Here is a 15,708-nt window from a genome sequence, read left to right on the forward strand (position 1 = left end):
TGGCCACTGAGGGGCATCAGTAAGAATGCACACGAAGATGTTCCAGAGGGGTTATTGGAGATTTATTATAAATAATAAATCACTAGTAGTACAGTACTTGTATTAATTATGTGTGTGTGTGTGTGTGTGGTTTTCTGAAAGAAAAGGAAACAAATGACACAGGAGAAATTACTCCATAATACAATAATAAAGAAATTAGCATCCGTATATCTTGTAGCTTACAAACAAATAAGAAATAGCCTGACCTAAGCTAAATACCAAATGCTACATTTACTAGTTAAGAATAAGTCAGAAATACCACTGTTTCCCATCATAACTTACTAAAATAAAGATTACAAATAACCATTTTACACATAAGTACATCAACACCATAAGCATGAATATGCACAATATTAAGCACTGCACGTTTCTGGACGCACACAAGACACAATATAAAGTAATAAACTGCTAACTAAATAATATGTTCAAAGCAGTGAAAGATGGCGACCTCTCCCCAAAACTTTCTAGAATATTTATTTATTTATTTATTTATTTATTTGCACCAATAAAAACAATAAACACAAACTGGAAATAGCAATAAACAAAATAGTGCAGGTAGAGGCAAAAACCTAACATGGGCTTAAAAAATGCCTCTACCTAAATGATATCAAAATCATATTATAACAAATATAACATCAAAACAAACAAACAAAACAAAAAAAATAAAAAAATATCACAATTTAAACATATAACAAAAAAATATATTCACAATACATTCATCAGATGATCTTTTAAACATCTTTTATAATGTTTTACAGATGTACATTTTTTTGCCAAATGGTTAAAATTATTCCACAGTTTTGTCCCCCTATATCTTATTGAGTACTGACCTCTACAAGAGAGAAATTTAGGAAGATGGAGATCTAAAGACTGAGGGGTTGAATATTTATGTATTTCTGCATTTGTAATAAAATAATTTATAAATTGTTCTGGAAAATTTTCCTGATTCGAATAAATTTTAAAAATAAAGATACATATTTGGAATATATTAATATTATAAATAGAGAGAATTTGAAGTTTCTGAAATAAAGGAGCAGATGAAGTGTTTAGATGTGATCGTGTTGCAATACGGACAAATCGTTTCTGAAGAACCAGAATTTTACTAAGACTAGTAGAATATGTACTCCCCCAAACTATATTACAGTATGAAAGATATGGATAAATAAGACTATAATAAAGAGTAAGAAGACATTTTGTGTTAACCAAATAACTAACCCTCCTTATTATACCAATAGATTTATTTATTTTTCTACTAACCCAGTCTATTTGCTCTTTCCAACTTAAGTTTTCATCAATAATGATTCCCAAAAACTTAGAACTTGACACTTTAGGCAACACCATAGATTCAATTGTAATTTTTGATAAGCTTTTTGAATACATTTTTCTTCCACTAAAAATTATATAATTTGACTTTTTTATATTTAAAACAAGTTTATTTAATTTAAACCAGTTTACATAAGCAGCTAAACCAGTATTTGCATCCTTAATCAATGTATCAAAATTTGAATGGCTATTTATTAGAGTTACATCATCTGCAAACATTATTGGGGAAAAATATGAAACATTAGACAAGTCATTAATATAAATAAGAAATAACAATGGTCCTAGAATAGAACCCTGTGGGACACCACAAAGCAATTCAGCTCTACTAGAATAACAACCATTTACACAAACAAACTGCCTTCTATCTGAGATATAGCTTTTTAAAAGATTATATGTAGTATCCTGAAAACCATATTTATGTAACTTTTCTAATAATATATGATGGTTAACTGTATCAAATGCCTTTGAAAGGTCTAAAAAAATACTACAAACAAATTTACTTTTTTCTAGTGCAGAGGTAATTTTGTCAGTCAGATGAAGCAGAGCCATATAAGTAGAATGATGTTTCCGAAAACCATACTGATGTTTGTAAAAAACTGAATTAGAATCTAAATGAAAAATAATCCTTTTATATATTATTTTTTCTAATATTTTTGAAAAACATGGCAAAATTGATATAGGTCTATAATTGTTAAAAAAAACATGGGTTATCTGCTTTAAACATTGGAATAACTTTGGCAACTTTTAAATCTGATGGCACAATACCAGTTTTTAAAGATAATGAAAAAATATAAGCTAGTGGCTGCAATATTTCATGCTTCACCTGTTTAACAAGAAATGCAGAAATATTGTCATGACCAGCTGAAGATATCTTTAATTCATCAATTATATCACTTATTTCTTGGATATCAACAGATTTAAAAGAAGATATAACAGGAAAAGTTCTGGTTATAAAGTCCAGTGGGTTACCATAACAATAGGGAATGTTATTTACTAATTCACAACCAATATTTGCAAAAAAACTGTTAAAATGATTAGCAATATCAGATGGATTATTGAAATGATTTTCACCATCTGACATAACTGATGGTACCTCTATAGCAGCTTTCTTCCTTTGTAACATCTGATTTATCACTTTCCATGTTGCTTTAGTATCTTGTGAATTAATCATAATTTTTTTACTGAAATATTTCTTTTTCGCATATCTAATAAAATGAGTATACTTGTTTCTATAGTTTTTATAAGTACTATGTGTTAAAGGAGGATGCATCATTCACGTGCGTGCACAGGAGGAGGTGCGCCCTGATTGGCTGATCCTATTACTAATAAAACGTCAATCTGGCACCCTAGTTACACCCTTTGTCACACAGAATACAGAGCTAACGTCAAGTTCATACCGTCCTACAGCCGCACAGAGTCAATGGGCAATCAGTGGGCATGCGCAAAAAAAAAAATAAAAAAATCCGAATCAAAGAGTCGACTCATACGGGATGAACGACACATCTCCCGTGTTGATGAACACAGGGCGAAAAGATGAGACGTTTCGCATTAGACCTGTTGTGTTTTTTGTGTGAAAATGAGTTTTTTATTACTTTTTAACGACACAAATTGTTAAAACACAGTTTTATTTCTGGTGCTCGGATTACTGCCGGTGACTGGAGGTAAGTTTTTAGATTATTTGAGTGGAAATTGGGGATGTTATTTCCGTATTTGAGAAGGTTAAATTTAAATTGCAACGGGGACTATTGTCCTTTATTATACTCTATTTTCTGATATGGTAATTGGCATTACAAATTTTCTCTAACAGCTTTATTTATACCCCTATAGCAAGCTTTAGAGTAATCACTGCTTTAAACCCAGAATACAGAGCTAACATCATCTTCATACCGTCCTACAGCCGCACAGAGGACTGACTGCGCCTTTACTACCACTGAACTATATAATCAATGGGCATGCGCAAAAAAAAATTAAAAAAAAAGATCCGAATCAGAGTCGACTCATACGGAATGAACGACACATCTCCCGTGTTCATGAACACAGAGCGGATAGTTGAGACGGTTCGCATTAGACCTGTTGTGTTTTGTGTGAAAATTAGTTTTTAATAACTTTTTAACGAAACAAATTGGCGACGATGGACTTTATTAAGTTAACTTCAGTATTATTTCTGGTGCTCGGATTTCCGGCGGTAACTGGAGGTAAGTTTTTAGATTACTTTTGTGGAAATGGGGAAAGTTATTTCAGATGTCACACCGTTTTCTGTGACCGTCGGGTTTTTGACTGCCACCTTAAATGCCACCTAAAAACGCAGAAAGAACAGTGATGTCAGTAACGCGTTACTCTAATCTGACTCTTTTTTTCAGTAACGATACTATTTCCAATGCAGTAATCAGATTAAAATTACTTATCCAAGTCACTGTGCGTTACTCTCTCTCTCCACCTCATCTCCTCCACACACACACACACACACACACACACAAACACACACACACCGCTCCCTTCCCCATTCCCCCTCCGCTCTTCCCCAATCACACGCGTTTCGCTTTCTCCCCTGTCTCTCTTATAAAACGCCAAAAGGCCCAAAAAACGCCTGGAGCAGACGCCTTTTATCGAAAAGTGTGTGTGGGTTTTACGCCGTAATATACGCGAAAAGTGCGCATGCGCCGAGAGTGCATGCTGCCTGTTGCAGTAGCTCCCATTTGTGTTTTGGTTTTAGCGTTTTATGACTTTTATTTATCTTAAATAAGACCTTTTTGTTCTACTAGCACCTTAGTGAAGCTGTACCCTTTCGAAACATGCTAATAGAGAGAGTTTTGTTTAGTTTGTTCGCCGTGAAAGCGCTTCTTTCTCTCTCCTGGTGTACTGCGGCGCAGCAGCATGGCCCATTTGTTTACACCCGGGATCAGCTGATCGCGCTGCAGCCGGCCGGCATGGAGATCAGCACAGTAAACATCCCGGAGGTACGGTGGCCGAGAAAGCCCAACGCAGTGCAAATTGAAAAGCGCTGCAAAAGCACAAAACACATCCATCAAAATTACAACACAGGCGCAGCAAATAGAAAAACGCGCTGCAAATAGAACCACAACACAACGGAATTTTCCCGGGGGACCTTAAAAGATGCTGTACCAGCTGTATTCAAAGGACAATAAGTGGCAAACTTATGTTTATTACCTGTTATTACCACGGTTGTTTGCATATTATTAAAAGTTCTGCTTCACAAAACGCCTTGTTTGCCACTTATTGTCCTTTGTACACATAGTGAAGTCCGAGACGTTACTGAAGACGCAGCTTAGCTGGTACAGTATCTTTTAAGGTCCCCCGGGAAAATTCCGTTGTGTTGTGACTCACTTCCGTTGTGTTGTGGTTCTAGTTGCAGCGCGTTTTTCTAGTTGCAGCGCGTTTTTCTATTTGCTGCGCCTGTGTTGTAATTTTGATGGATGTGTTTTGTGCTTTTGCAGCGCTTTTCAATTTGCACTGCGTTGGGCTTTCTCGGCCACCGTACGGAGGATCTTTGGAGACGGACACACAGGGGATGTAGAGGAGGAACTAAACAGCGCACGGGGAAAGCGAGGGCGAAACGACGCAGGCTTATAAATAAAAAATATAAGCCGATTCTTCCCACTCTTGTCATGGGTAACGTGAGATCGCTGGCTAATAAGGTGGATGAGCTAACAGCGTTAGCCATGAGTCAGAGGGAGTACCGGGAGTGTAGTTTAATGTGCTTTTCGGAGACTTGGCTACACCAGGACATTCCCGATGACAATGTTTCCATCACTGGTTTTCAGACGGTTCGAGGAGACCGGGACTGCAGCGAGAGCGGTAAGCGTAAAGGGGGAGGGCTAGCTGTGTTAGTTAACACCCGCTGGTGCTTCCCTGGTCACATTACTATTAAGGAACGTTTTTGTTGTCCGGACATTGAGCTGTTGGCTGTCGGGCTCAGACCATATTACTTGCCGCGGGAGTTCTCCCATGTTATTATTGTGGCTGTTTACATTCCCCCCTCTGCGAACCCGACGTCGGTATCTGACGTCATTCACTCCGTCATAGCTCTTCAGACACAGTTTTTTAGACACAATTAACAATATACCATCTATAGACATTCCCGCTGGTGCTCATGCCTTTTATTAGTCTAATATTTATGCTGTATCAATGTAAAAATAAACTCTAGGTTTAGGTGAAAGCAAAATGCTGTGCAGCCCCCCACTTTTTTTTATCCAGACGGAAATCACATCACCTTGTCAGTATATCACACATGAAGAACCCTATTGTTGCAAAAACACATTATGACGCACATTATGAGTGTCAACTTATCATATTCTATTATTATGTAACATCAATTAGCTGATACACATACAGGCAGCACAATACACAGTATTTATTATAAACACACAAACTGACCAACAGCACCACAGCTAGCCTAACTCACTCCAGTCTAAATGCTGGGCAGCCTGGATCATTAGCTTAAAAAAGCGCTGTTTAATTTTGCGTGCGTGTATGCATTTTTCTTGACGTGGCCCCGAGACAAAGTGGATCAGATCTTTCGCGCTGCGTGGGGAGATTGATTTCGTTACCAAAATTCTTTAATTGTGGTATACTTTAAGATTTGAACATTTTTAACATATTAGAGAGACACTTCTGTAAAAACAATTAAAACATCCCTAAAAAGGGGCTATAGCGACGTTCCTGTCTACAGACACCTATTCAGGGTTTGCGGATGTCTTATCAAGTCTTGTCATTTATTTGCCCTAAAAAAAGCCTTTAAATCTTACTGTAAATCCTTTGAATTTAACATTGTTGTTGTGTGCTTTTTGCAATTTTCATATTTTCATAATTTTGTCTCTGGTGGTCTTAAAAATCATTTATTTGCACAAACAGGGGCAAAGCAGCCTTGCATTGATTATTTATATATATATAATTTTTTTTCTCATTTATTCTTATTAATTCTATTTTCTTACTTTCTATTTTCTTTTAAATTGTAAATGCTCGGCTACACTGGAAATGATGTATTCCCGAGAGAAAAAAAAGGTTTATTGATTGAATGATTGCATGATTGGTAAGTTGAGCTATCCAGTGATCAAGAGTGTTTTTCGTGGAGTATAAATTTAGCCGTCATCCTTCTCTCTACCACCACCTCCGTGTCCGTTCCTTGAATATTCAGCTGTTGGGGTGTTTTTTTTAAGTGTTTTTTAGTTTATCACTGTATATCTTATAAACATTTACGTTTCCTTACATTTTATGATTACTAACACTCCTGTTATTTAAATCCTTCAAATAATATAAATACTGATACAGTACCTGGCCAAATATTTAAGAGCTAATAAACCAAGAAACTCTTGTAATATAGCAGAATGACCCTATTCGCTACCATTTACCAAACGTAGCCTAAAAAGAAACACACTATTAATTAATAAAATTCATGCACAAGGGGCGTCCCTACTACTATTAATTTTATTTAAAATACATTGAACAGCATAAATATTAGACTAATAAAAGGCATGAGCACCAGCGGGAATGTCTGAAGAAGGTATATTGTAAATTTGTAATTAAAAAACTGAAGAGCTCTGGTTCAGGAGCTCGGATCTGCAGTGAATTGCTTTAGACTGAGTCTCTCTGTAAGAGCATTGGCTGAACAGAGTTTAAATGTATTGGCTTTCAAAACTGGAAGGTGGAGCTCATTATCTAATCATGCCCATCTTATCATGCTACAAGTCCCCAAGATGAAAACTTCACTTGGTTTGTCGGCATTCCAAGCTGCTGCTGCCAATGATTGGAACTTGCTGCAGAAAACATTATTTCAATGTCCGATTTTAAGAAAACTATTGCAGAATTGTTGAATGAGAAATGTTGTTGTCACATTGCTTGATGTTTTTGTCCATGTCTCTGTTTTTCATCATTTTTTTAAATATATTTTGTGCATGTGAGTTATGTTCAAGAGACTTTTTGCCTCTTGCCAGGCTGCCATTGTAAATAAGAAACTGTTCTTAATGACTTGCCTGGTTAAATAAAGAATGAAAAAATCGTATTATTAAACGCCGCTTTTTACGCCGCTTATTACGGCGTCAAGAGAGACACTAAAACGCCGCTTTTTACGCCGTCTCATTGCACTGAGACGGCGCTCTGTACGGCGCGCCAAAAAGGTCGAAAAACGCCGTGGGAAACGGCGTCTTCTGTGCTTTTAGCGGCGTTTTTAACGTCGTCGTGAAATCATACGGCGTATATTACGGCGTAAAACCCACACAGAACGCCGTATTTTACGTAAAATTAAATCCTTCTCAGTAGTTGGGTCCGGTATGGGTCCGTATTGGACAACGTCTGGGTCCGGACCCGGACCGCAGTCTGCAAATATGTGATCCCTGGTCTAGACCATATACACGGTTCTGTTTTATAAAACCACTCCTTGCTGCCCTGCAGAGAACAACAGGTTCAATGTTCAGTTTTACAGTGTTAAATATGTCAGGTCAAGAAAGACTTTCTTTATTTTATATATTTTTTATAAAAACAAGTATTTATGTTAAGTGAAATCAAGAAAGACCATATTTTATTTTTTATTAAAAAAAAATTTATGTTAAGTTAATTCAAGAGAAATGGTCTTTTATTTTTATTTAAAAAAACTTATTTTTTCAGGAAATAGTTCAACTTTAAATGTCTAGAGATACATTGTTGCTGATAAAAATGCTTTTTCCAGTAAAGGGAGTATTGGCAAAACTGGTTATAATGTTTATGTTAAGGCGGCGGGAGGTGGTGTGTGCAGCTGCTTAAAGTAACTAATAAAGTAACTTGTAAAGTAACTTAGTTACTTTTAAAATCAAGTAATCCATAAAGTAACTAAGTTACTTTTTAAAGGAGTAATCAGTAATCAGTAATCGGATTACTTTTTCAAAGTAACTATACCATCACTGAGAAAGACTCTTCAAGTTTAATTCAGACTTGAATATAATGTAGATAAAATATGATATTAAAATTGAACATTGAAAATAGAAAAATGTATTAATCCCCCAGGGGTAATAAGACTGAACTTACATACAAACACACGCAAGTACACACTGACACACATGACAAAAAAACTAAATAATTCCAAATAACAAAATAAATATACTCATACCAGAATGTGATATACAATATGAAAGAGTAATAATAATAATTGTATTATTTAATACTATATTAATTATTAAAATAACACGAAGAGGAATAATAAAAATGTGAAAAAACAAAAATTACTGTGGAATATTTTTATAATGACTGTAAACATTGAATTAAATGGTCAAATTGCACTTCTTTTTTTCTCAGTATCTCATGAATGTGAGATAAAATGAATGAAAACAGACTTCTAAAGATTTCTAAAGATTAAGAAATTACTAGACGCCTACATTTTGTGTCCAACTACATTTTTTTCAATTAAAAAAAGGTTTAAACGCATAAAAAGTTGTCATAGATATGTAGTCACTCACATTTGTACTTACTTTTACTTATTAAAAATAATTAGTTCATTAGAAAGTTTTGGTTATTTAAAGTGTCAAAATATCATGTGGTGCGACCGTCCCATCATGACTATTGTTTTGAAAACTTCTTTGAAATTACTCCTAACCTATATATTTTATTTTTTTGCCCTTTTCGGCATGATTTTCAAAGTGTTTTTAGTCCTGTACAAAATTGCAAAGCATTTGTAATTTTATTTCCATCGTAATATACAAGCAAAATTTGTCCGATAGTCTCCATTTTATAGAATATCATGTGGTGGGACCTTTATGTTAAACCAATTTAAATACAGGAAGTTACATCATTTACCAGTCTGCCAGGGACCTGTAGAAGCTGCAAGCAAGTTTGTAACTCTCTCTTAAATTTGATAAAAAATAACCTTTTTAACAGCTGGTATGTAGTTGCCACATTTGGACATCATGTGGTACGACCTCAAAAAAATAATGAAGATTAAGTTATTTCTACAAATATATTATAATTCTACAAATAATATATAATATATTCTGACTGAACTTGAAAACATCATGTGGTGCGACCATTGCAGAGTGTTTTCCATGACAGATATATGGGCTAGATTGTCACTTTTTGTGCTTTTATATTTAGTTGATGACATGTACACATAAAGGACTATATTTAAGTATTTTTTTGGAAAATATTTTAATGCAATTTGAGTCATTTTGAGTAAAAAATACAGATAATGTTTAATCTTTGTCAAATATAATTATAAAAATGCAAAAAAAAATGTAAAAGTATATATAAAATAAAAAAAAAATCTTTACAACTGTTAATCTATTTTACCAGATGCCGCTGTCAAGCAAAGTAAAAAACGCTCACCATAATTCTAATCCCGCAGCAATTAGACTTGAGATGAGTTGCTGGCCAAAAAATCAGAGTCAGCTATTACTTGCTATTGAGATCGTTCAGAAATATGATGTAATAGTTCCAGGCAAATGAACCACTGTTAGAGGCACCTTAAAATTCACCAGGTTTTGTCTTCAGATGCTGCACAAATTAGTTATAGGGAGTTATAGAGCTGGGCAATATGGCCCCAAAAAAAGTTTGATATGATTTTAAAAACTAAAAATTAAACTACAGATACTTTGATATTTTCATTGAATAATCGTACATTAATTGAGTTGTCCAGCAGGCTAAGTGCTGCCATTATGATCAGGAGAAGCCAGTTCAAATCCCAGTCATGCAGCTTGCCATCAGTTGCTGGAGCCATGAGAGAGCAAAACTGGTGGGTACAGTAGATGGTGCTCTTTCTCCTCATCACTCCTAGGGTGATGTGGATCAGCACAAGGCTGCGTCTGTGAGCTGATGTATCAGAACCGAGTCGCTGCGCTTTCCTCCGAGTGTTAGCGCTGTGATGCTACTCGGTAATACTGCATCAGCAGCAGTTAAAAAAAAGGCGGAGTCTGACTTCACATGTATCGGAGGAGGCGTGTGCTAGTCTTCTTAACCCTCCTGGTGTTGGGGCATCACTAGTAATGGGGGAAGTCTGATTGAGTGAGTTGTGTAATTGTTCATGTAAATTAGGGAAAAATCGGGGGAAAAAAAATAGAAACAGAAAAAATACAAAACAATTCTGGTTTTGTATGGAATTCTATTTTTGTATTTATTTATTTTGTTAAATTTATTGTTTATTGATCTCTTTAAATAGTTAAGTAGTAATGATACGATACTTTGTCATTTGGAGCTACCACTCATCATGTGGTGCAACCTATAATAACAGTAACTGTATTAAATTTAAAATAAAGTATCCAGTTTCTGTTGCTGAAATATTAACTATTGATACTGTGTGCTGAGGTTAATGGTATTTTAGAAAACATTTTAACAGTTTTAAAGGATTTACAGGAAAAATTACCCTATTAACTACATTATAGCCAGTGATTGTGACAATTAAAAAACAAAATTAAGATCATTATTTACAAAAACTAAAAAACAATGCAAATACTTTATTTATGTAAGCGACAGGCAACCATTAAATTCCTATGGCAGCGTGCAATTTCAGCGCAGCACCGGGTGAAACACTCTGAACATCACACTGTGAACATTAGTTCTGCATTACGTTCATTGCTTCCACAAGTCTCCTATAGACTGCCTGTGTACCGTGTATTCATGCATTTACTGTGATGGCTCATAAAGAATACACTTACCGTTACACCCCTACTTATACGAACTGTCCGGCATGTGGGAGAGTGATTTGCCATCGCCAGTGCATTCTGACGTGCTATTAAATTTATTTTAATTTCTTATATTTTTTCATAAAGCCACAAACGTTCAGTATTTATATAAGAAAGGCAGTGCTTGTTGATCATCAAAGAACTTCATCAAATCAAAACTATTAATACTACTATTAAATTGTCAGTAAGTTTAGACACTGAACTGAAATGGAACCTCGGATTGTTGTTTTTCCTAATAAGAGCTGAGATAAACTGAGATTTAGTTTTAATTAGGACTTTTTTGTAGTCTGCAGAAATTTTAACCCACTGTTTTATTTCTGTTTCCCCACAGATAAACACTCTCTGTTATATCTCTACACCATGCAGTCTAAAAACTCTGATTCTCATCTCTACGACTGCACTGCTGTAACTCTGCTGAACTACAGACAGATAGATTTCTACAACAGCAGCTCAGATAAACCCAGAACTGCTAAACAGAACTGGCTGAAGAACATTTCAGAATCTGACTGGAAAAACATCACTGAGAAACTGCAGTACGACAGACAGCTGTTAAATAGAATCTTCGACATTCAGATGAGTGAGTTTGGAGACTCAAACTCAGGTAAGAAACAATGTTTTTGTTTTCACTTGTAAATTGATTGTTACCTCCGGCATAATGTACTGCTCTTTATTTTCTGCTTCTTCAATGTTGAACACTCATTAATGAATATAAATGAATATAAACCTATTTTTATGTTAGTTTAATGTATTCTCCCAGTATCAATAAAATACAACCATCCTCGGGTTCTTCACTTTAAGAAAAGAGATTAAGCGCATCATTGGCCAAGCCGGAGAGCAATTCACTTTTTGGTTTGACTGACTCAATAGCTAGAAATATACAGTAAACTTAAGAACTAAATACTGTCTGCTTTGCTGTTTCCCTGTAATGTATCAGCTTTTGTGTGCATAAGAAATGTAAAGTTAAGCATTTCCCATCTATTAAATGTAGCTAATATGGGGTGCGTTTTCCAAAAGCTTCGTAATGCTAAGAACCTCGTTAACTACATGTTCCAGATCAATAATCATTATTATTTCTGTGTTTTATTATATTATATTACATATAATATACTATTAGATTTTATACAACAGTTAGTTCCGACCTCACAATCTGATTGGTTGAGAAGTGTTCTAGCCGTGATGATATTTCATGATAACCAGAGCCATTGAGAGAGAGAGTCGCGACAACGGAAGTTCAAAATCCTTGATGGTCACGTGATTCATGGACATTTCAGATAGTTCCAGGAAGTTCTTGGTGGGCAATTTGAGCCCATACACACAGAGACAGAACTGCGATTTTGGGGCACTAATAATAATATATAAATAATCCTCAATTAATTATCTATGTATAATGAAATAATATATATATATATATATATATATATATATATATATATATATATATATATATATATATATATATATTATATATTATATATTATTTCATTATACATAGATAATTCATTGAGGATTATTGTGACCATATATTGACTTATTTAAGGCTTATGTTATTCTGTGTGAATCCAATATTGTAATCCATAAGAGAGTTTTTATAGGCTAAATTTGTATGTTAATTAATATTAATTTCATGACACTGTGCAAATGCAGTCGCTACAAGTAAAATTTTAGGTTCAAAAGAAGATGGAGAAGTTTTGGCTTGCATATATTTAGAGTTTACTGCAAAAATAATTTAATCAAAGGATACAAAGATCTGCAAATATTCTTAAGTCACCACCTGAATATTTCATGCAGAATTATTTGGATTAAGAAAGAGGAACCACATTATTTGCAACAGCTTTATTATTTTTACAACAAACATGAGATGATATATAACTTTAAAGACTGATATCAGAATATAGAGAGGCTACATACAGAAAAACAAAGTACAGAACACATGTAAATCAACTAAAGGAAAATAGTACATTGCACATGTAAATAAACCAAAGAATCAGCACAGATTACATAAAATGGGGTTTACTTGTGTAGTTCGGAAGAATGAACCCTGGGGAATACAAAAGCAGGAAGAGAATAAGAAAATTGAGACATGATTGCATTTAATACATGAATACAATTAAACATTTTGGAAACATTACCTACATTTTATTATTATTATTATTTAATATAAAATGAAGACAAGAAAGATGATTGTATTAAAGTTGTTATATTTTGTATTCATTATTTACTTATTTTATATTTATATAAAACAAACAATAACACACACTTATATTTATTGGGTTTGTTTTTGGCACACTATTACTAGTGCATCTCAGAAAACCTGAATATAATGAATTTTTTTCTATCATAGTTTAATAAAAAAAAAATCTGTCAAATTTTATAATCACTACATATAAAGAGACATATCCCAAAACTGTTTTTGTTTTACTTTTCTAAAAGCTCATGAAAAAAACAGAAATAATAAATCCCTAAAATATTTAATTTAAAACTTAAAATATAAATTGTTAGATGTGTCACTGTAAGCATAATTAATACAAAAGATGACTGTTAATTAAACAATATTAAACATTTCTTTTGAGATGCACTACTATTAAACATAACTAATTATGCTATCTTAAATTACACATGCATTGGAAAGTGTTTTTCCCTACTGTTGACAAGCCTATATCCTTAATCAAACATATATAATAAAATAAATATTGGTCATATCACCTTAAATCATATCTCTGTTAAGTTAGTAGTTACTAAGACAAACAGTAAGATAGCTAGTTAGCGTTAGCTACCTGAGCAATAGGTAGCTATCATTTAGCTAAATTCTGCAGTACTACTTAGTACTTAGTTTCCACAGTAGTCTGTATTTATTAAGCATTTATCTATTTTTAGTGTTTAAAGTTCTTTCTGAAATGAATAGAGTTAAGCTTTATTTACCTAGCTAGTTAGGTTAGCATGGTCTACCTGGATATATAAGATATTTATTTAGTTAGCTTAGCATGGTCTATTTGGACATACAAGATATTTACAATATTTAGTTAGCTTAGCATGGTCTACCTGGATATATAAGATATTAAGATATTTAATTAGTTAAGCATGGTATATCTGGATATATAGGATATTGATATATTAGATATTAAGATATGTACTTAGTTAGGTTAGCATGGTCTATCTGAATATATAATATATTGATATATTAGATATTTACTTAGTTAGGTCAGCATTGTCTATCTGGATATATAAGATATTAAGATATTTAGGAATTTACAACTAATAGGCTCTCAGTCATTAATGTTAAATGCCAGTAACTGTATTCGCGTTGTCCTGGCATAGATTTACTCCCCTAAATCTGCTTTTTAAGAGGGGGTTAATTCACTAAAATGCTTCAGTGCACATGTTAGTTTGATTCTGATGTCCTGATAAAACACAATCAGATTATTTAAGCGTACTAACCTGTAAAAGTGGACCACACATGGCGTATCCTGCTCCAGCTTCACTGTGCTGATAGTATTTGCTGCTAACTTCCGGGAACTATTGACAGGCTCCACGGTCCGCCATTGCTGTAAAAAACTGGTCCATTGGAGTGAACGGAGTTGACGCAACTCTCTCTCTCTATGGCTCTGATGATAACATCACGGCCTTCTCACACTAAACTTGTATCACTCCGCCGACGCGTTGCCGAGTAACGGTACGTGTCCACTGGCACTTTTCTTAAACGCAGGTCGCTGTGCCGGATCTCTTGGCTCGCCGCGTGTGGGCGTCTCCGTAACGTTTTTGAATTCAAATGAAGCAACAGATGTAGTCAATCATAAGTTTAATATTTTACCTTTTTAGTCAACTTCACTGTGATCTATAGTTGTATAAATCCATATTCCGCCATTTTAAGCCTCTCTTCTGTGTTTAAAAGGCGCCTGTTCTGTGTGTGTGAGGCTCGTCTGTGTGTGGTGTGGCAGCCTGCTGTTCCTTGATTGGCTGGACGCAGCGCGGCGGCCGGATTCATTTGAATAAAGTTGAGATCTGTTCAACTTTCCTGCCGGAGGGGGGGGGCTGCGCTCAACGCAACGCAACCCAGTATGCACCGCGGCATGCGGCGGCTCTCTTCATTGAAATGAATGGGATGCGTCGGGGCTTAAGTGCCAGTGGACGCGTACCGTAACGGCGTATATACACAGTAAAGTTTTGAATCATCGCCTCCACCGGCACCAGCGTTAGCTTAGCACAGGCTAGCGCTCAGCCGCGGCACACTTGCCTGCAGCGCTGACTCGTGGAGAAAGGGAAGGAAAATCGCTCGGCTAATGCCGTCTGACCGCCAGAACGATAACCAGCCAGGCTAGGCTAAACTAAGTTAATGCTGAGCTAAAGTAAGCTACGCTGACTGGGAATTTCCGAAGCGCGGATAGCTTGTCTCCGGTCACCTAAACACAGTCCAGCCACACCGGCAAGCTAAAGCCAACACCACCCAGCAAAACAAACAGAAATGCTCAAAAAATGTTCAGCGTTCACCTGAAGATGACTCCACAGAGCAGGAGAGGAGAGTTTTAGCGTTATTTCACGCTCCTAACGTTACCATCTTCACTTATTCCCAATTCTGATTTCAAGCTAGCTTTCGTGGTGTTAGTCTGTATGAACCATACACCGTTTTGTAGTTAAGTTTCAGTTCTGTTACAGTTGTGGTGGAACTACTTTTTGGCGGAAGGCTCAGTCC

The 15,708-nt window shown here is 35.1% G+C and overlaps 1 long non-coding RNA gene across 1 annotated transcript; it reads left to right on the forward strand.

Moving 5' to 3' along the window:
- Positions 1 to 2,926: 2,926 nt before the first annotated feature.
- Positions 2,927 to 11,464, forward strand: LOC125788902 (uncharacterized). Its single transcript, XR_007429873.1, has 2 exons — positions 2,927 to 3,023; positions 11,353 to 11,464. It is a non-coding gene; the product is annotated as an uncharacterized LOC125788902 (long non-coding RNA).
- Positions 11,465 to 15,708: the final 4,244 nt, after the last annotated feature.

This window comes from Astyanax mexicanus, unplaced genomic scaffold (assembly GCF_023375975.1).
Source record: "Astyanax mexicanus isolate ESR-SI-001 unplaced genomic scaffold, AstMex3_surface scaffold_31, whole genome shotgun sequence".
Taxonomy (NCBI): Eukaryota; Metazoa; Chordata; class Actinopteri; order Characiformes; family Acestrorhamphidae; genus Astyanax; species Astyanax mexicanus.